Source organism: Trachurus trachurus, assembly GCF_905171665.1.
Source record: "Trachurus trachurus genome assembly, chromosome: 3".
NCBI lineage: Eukaryota > Metazoa > Chordata > Actinopteri > Carangiformes > Carangidae > Trachurus > Trachurus trachurus.
In genome coordinates, this window is record NC_139893.1 from 11,283,335 (window position 1) to 11,289,334 (window position 6,000).

At 42.4% G+C, this 6,000-nt stretch overlaps 1 protein-coding gene across 1 annotated transcript in view; it reads right to left on the bottom strand.

Annotated features, from left to right (window-relative positions):
- The window catches only part of zfhx3b (zinc finger homeobox 3b), a 138,942-nt gene extending 133,156 nt beyond the window's left edge, over nt 1–5,786 (bottom strand). The window contains exon 1 of the mRNA XM_083969260.1: nt 5,487–5,786. The gene's annotated coding sequence lies outside the window, so the exon portion shown is untranslated. The remainder of the gene's footprint in view (nt 1–5,486) is intronic.
- Between the last annotated feature and the right edge of the window lie 214 nt (nt 5,787–6,000).

Genomic DNA, 6,000 nt, shown 5'->3' on the forward strand with positions numbered 1-6,000 from the left:
ATAGGATATATACACTGTGAGTTGTAGCCGCTACGTTGTACACATGTGCACACCACACACGCATATACAGCTTTTACGGCACTGCCGGTCCTAGACAGGCGTGCATCACATGGGTCTTCTAAACACAGAGACATAATAGTCTTCATCACTGTTAAAATACCACTACCTCACAAACCTTGTTTACTACAAAACTGATACAGTACATTTATTACAGAAGCAATATTGAGATTCTAGTCAAGGACACATTATAACCCTCTCCCACGACAATACGAACATTAATTTATTGTTATAAATGGAACAAAAATTTGTTTAAATTTGTATGCGACATTATTTATCTCTGTTCTGTCATAGCTTGTGAATTCCCTTCGGTGAAGGTGAGGAAAAGAAATGTCTCCCTCCATCCTGTCTTTCTATTCTCTGTGTGACTGCTGGGTAGTCAGAGCAATACAGGTCTGCTGTGATTTGAATATGAACACTACCATAGATCTCTGCAGACAGTACAAAATTACGAAATGTAAAGACCGTATGCACAAAACTGTACTACAGAAAGGTCTCGGTGTGGCATGTTCAAAAGAAATTAGATTTTCCATCATACTAGTATGCGGCTGCGCTCACACATATGCAGAGACACATGCGCATCTTCTCTGTCATAAATCTAGACTACCACAATGATTTAACCATGATTGTTAACACGATAACATATTGTGAAAGAGCAAACCACAAAAATCCTTGCCAACTTCACTTCAAAAAAGATAAAAGGATGACATTGAAGGAGAAGAGAGGCTCAAAAGAAGACAGGGAGGGGGAATTTTAGAGAAAAGGGGGGTCGATAAAGAAAAGACCTTTTGGACACTTGGGGGCTGTTGGGATTAAGGATCAGGTACACCAAAAGCATGCATACACACACCTGAGCATGACAGTCATCTCTCCTGCTTTCCCCCTTCCCACTTTCTAGCTCACCCCTGTGCTGAGCCGAGATCCCGCCCACCGCCTGCGTCTTTATGATAGCATGACACGTACACTGGCCTCGGCTGCAGGACAACTGGAAGAACTGGTCCTGGCTGCACGACCTTGCATATTCAAAACCATACATCTAATTCAAAGCCATCGTTTTTTGTCGACTGCCCCCATCTGCACATGCCCATACTGCTGATGGTGCAAACACACAGACTTTGCATTCTTGTCTGATTTCAGTGGCGCCGCATCCACACAAAGGTAGATGTATTCATATTTATAATGCTTTGCATCTCACAAACTAAACAACAGACAGTAGAAATTAGTGATAGGTGACAATTTATTAAAAATATTGATAGTAATATTTTTAATGATAATAATAATAATTTTAATTATAATTATAATAATAGTAATAAATATAATAATGACATTTTTGCATTCACAAAATCATTCTATATTTAGATTATTTTGTGTAGTGTATGTGTTCAGCCTCCCACGTGTGGCCTTAGCCTACTGTTCACCCAAAGAGGGCTCTCTCTGACCGACGACATGGCCCATGGTGCCAGTGCCCGAGCACAGAAAGGTGGGAGATATGCAGAGACATATAGAGAGAAAGAGGGGGAGGCACAGGGAGAGGCACAGTGAGAAAAGGAGAAGGGGTTATGACAGCCAGAGGCGCTGTCTCCCCTTTCTCTGTGTAACCACCCCCCCCCACCCCCCTCCCACCCCACAAGAAAAAAAAAAACATGAGACACAACTATCTATGACGACTGCTCCTCTCTTTATCTTGTTTCCCCAACTGGACGTGCGATTCCCACTCACACAGTGAAACGACTTTAGAGCAGTCTGAATGCACCTGTCATCGAATATGGTAATAGAGAGGAGCCGAGTGCAAACAGTGGTCAAATGTTTTGTTGCTGTGCAGGATCGGTGGCGACTGCACATATCCACAGTTCGAACAGCCAGCACATCACAGCATTACACCACCTAATATACTCTTCATATTATGAATAATAATCACCACAGCTGCAACACGCAGACACTGATTCCAAAATGCACTTATTGATCAATTATATCACTAGAGTCTTGTTTAATCACTAAATGCACAGCACTACCACCACAAATACAGCATTTTTAATTAGTTTGATCTTAACAGACAAAGATTTGTGTTATGTCTATCATCTAAATAACAAGTTCACAATTTAGTCTTTTTTTATAGCTACATGTACAATGGTTTAAAGCTGTTACCTGATGTCACAGAAATCTAATAACCAAGTCCAAATAAATTAACACAAACTCTAATTAAATTAATTAGAATAATTAGATAAGTGAAATATTTGTTCAAGGTTATTTTTCATTTATTCTGAACATCAATGTGCTATTTTCTCTGTATCCTTCAGTTATAGTAAATAACCTATCTACTAATAAACAGTTTTCAGAAATCTTTAAAATGTTTTTTTGAAAAAAAAGAAAGAAGGAAAGAATGAAAATCTGGCCTTGATAAACATGTCAACAAAAATGATGAAATAACTCTGACCACAAAAGATGACTTGTAAATAAAAATGGCCCATTTTCAATATTTATATAAAAAAAATGATGTCTGTGGTAAAACCATCACTTGAGCATGAACACAATACTACCACTCACAGTCAGGGATGAGCTTGAGATACTACAGTTAGCCACACCAAACACGTATTTGGAACACAATAAGCAGAAATTAAGCCAAAGACATTCCTATACCTTTGGCAGGAGCTGTTATAATTTAACATAAATATGACAAAGAGACAGGACAGGGGAATCAGACAGCTGAGATGACAGTAAACATTTCTGCTCTCTTTGTTTTGTAACAGAAGACGGAGGGAAGGAGGAGGAGGAAGAGGAGAGGAGTGTTACTGTCAGACAGGGGAGGAAGGGAGATGATTTGAGTTTTGGCACAGCAGCCTACCTGTCCTACAACAGGCTACAGTAACACCTACCACTTTCTAACTACTGGGATGTAAACACACACAAAAAATATGGCTGCAGACACTAAAATTGTACTATGGTAAATCAACACAGAAAAAGAGAAATTAGCTAAAAGAAAACACATTCAGCTCGAATCCCTGTTTCCTCTCTTTCTCCTGCTAATCTCCTTCCGTCTGCTCCTCTCCACACTGAAAGGTAGGGATCTGTTTATCTGACCTCTTCCCCTGATTCCTCCTCGATGGCCCATGGCTATCTGACCCCTCCACCCTGCCCCCTCAACACACCAAGCCTCAGCCCCCACCCTCACCCTCCACCACCACCACTCCCCCCTCTTTTTTTTTTTTTTTTTGCCTCTCTCACTGCCTGACAGTCTGGACGTTTTATATAAATTTGTATTAAACGTGTTACTGTTTGTTTTTTTTTTGGTTTCTCCCCTCCTTAACTTAAGAACAAAAGTCTTAATCCTGCAGATGCTGACGACCACAAGTGCTTTGTGTGGTTTCCAAAACACACCAACAACTACCATCACCCTTCTCTCCCACTTGCCAGACCCACTCTCTCCTCATCATCCCTGGGCTGTTTGCGAAGGGGGTTTCCTCTCTTTCTTTTTTATCTCTGCATTCACTCCATGACCCCTGTTCCCCCTGTTTCTTGCTGTCTGACCTAAACCCCCCCACCCTCCCCATCTACTGGCACGCACGCACACACACACACACACCATACACACACACACACACACACACACACTCACAGCTTCTCATCCCCCTTTCTGTTTCCCCCCAACGGTACACATATCCTATCCTTGCCTCTGCTCGCTCGCAAAACCTCTTTTTTCCCCCTCTGTCTTTCTTTTCCCGTCTCTGTGTCGCGTAAAAATATCCACGGCTGACTTGTAATTCTTGCAGCTTTTTTTCTGACTCCAATGCAGCTCCAATCCGTCCGAAAAGTAGACGCTATTTTATCATATTTATGGGCACTTTCGGGCTCGTCAGTCTTCACACCTAAACGTCAAGATAACAACCGCATCTCCGTTTTCTTTCTTTTTCTGGGGCCGATCAGATTCATCTTTTGGTGAGATTAGTAGCAATGTAGTTAACAGGGAGAGATAAAGTAGTTTTTTTTAAATTTTCTTTTTTTTTAAAGGCCCATTCAGCTTAGACAGGCTGCTTCTTTGCAAGCCTCGTTTGTGTTTTCCTCCGAGACTACAGCCTATTCTATTTTGGGTACGTGGAAGAGATGTTTAGTTTAACTTCCAAAATCTCCTCCAAATGTTAACTGGCTAAGTGGCTACTAAACGCATGCAGTGACCTATAGGTTTAGCGTGGACCATACTTAAGTTTCCGGCACTAACTTTGGTATGATTATGTCTGCTTAAGGTCAGTCTAATAGGGCACTGTTTTGTTTTCATTCCGGTCAGCGTTTCTCGGGGAAAAATGTTCTCTTGAGCGTCTGATACGGTGGCCAAGTAGTTGGAGGCAGCAGATGCAGCCTATCTATGTCTTCCCCTCTCCAACCACATGTCTGTTCTCTGACACGCAGCTCACACTCTCAGGCTGTCCGTGTACAAGGTCCTGCTGATCCGCTCTTGTCATGAAGGAGACCCGGGGATCCGTTTTTCTCAACACACCACATTCACATAACACACACACACGCTCGCAAACACAAACCCCTAATGCACGCACGCACACATACACACACTCACTCACAACCACACACACACACACACACACACACACCTCGATCGATTTGCATGTGACTTCGTCAGGGAATGAGCGAGAATCGACCTAAAAACAACGCTTCAAAGAGGCAAACGTCCATGAAAAATAAAAAAGAAAAGATGGACAAAGTGGGGTAAAGAGGAAAAGTGTAGCTAGAGGAACTAAGGCAGGGCGGAGGGATTGCACATTTCAGAGAGAGACGTATTGGAGAAGAACAAAAATGTGTTTATCCAGAGGAGGATTTTATAACCATACGACGGTGCTCGAAAACCCTTGGATGTCGCAAGTGTCAAATCTGTCAAAATTAGAAAAGCGAGAGATGTTCCCTTTCGCCGGACGCACACGGACCCACAGGCTGGACTTGGAGCTCCTTTTCTGGGCAGCGCTCATGTGGAGCTACCGCTGCCCTTCGTCCGCTCAACACAGCCCCTTTCTTATTGCCTCTGTGCCTCAAAACACGTTTCTCGACAACCATAAGCCCTCCATACCTTTTCCCGATCCCACCGAAATGCACATATTTGCTTTAAAACCGTGTTTTTCTACGATCAACTGCTTGGGAGAGGATCGCTGTCTTGCCCATTTCTTATCTTCCATTCATGAGGAGGAGAGAGGACGAACGCTGATGTAAACACAGGTAACGATACGAATGAAAAAATCGAGAATAAACCAAACTACTTGCATGAAATGAACTTGTGATCGCCAGCAAATGTCTCACAATGTAAGAATAGCCAGCTCCGCTACACGTAAACTAGGAACAGATATGGAAAGAGGTTGAGATAAGTCTACAGCGAAAAGAACAGGATCGTGGAAACAGAGAGGAAAAGAGAGAAACGCAAAGTTGAAACTTACAATTTCTCGCTGCCGCTTTGTGATCCTCGCTTTTTAATCCAGTATTGAGATGATTTAGCTAAAGATCCCATCAAGGCAGTCCCCTTTTGGTCAGTTTGCGCTTAGGGTGGCAAAAGAAAGATCATTGTTGTTGCGGAGTGTAAAAAAACGAAGTAGGTACTATTAGTTGTTAAAGGCAATATAAAAATAATTTGGATGCAAAGCAGGCGATGAGTCTTGTGTTAGAGGGAGCGAGGAAGAGGTGAAAGTGAGATCTGATGATTGAAAAGAAAAAACTCTTTGGATCTTTATTCCTGCTAATTAGTTTCCTGCAAAAAATGGCTGTGATTAATTCAGTGCGCATGTGCTTCATTACACAGGCACGAAGGGAAGGGCTAATTAGCCGCCTTCTGGATCAATAAGATTCAGCAAAGGAGAGAGCTCGGGAGAGAGAGGGAGGGAGGGAGGGAGAAAGAGGAGGGAGGGAGGGATGGATAGATACAAGTAGAAAAAAAGGAAAGTAATGATCAGGAAT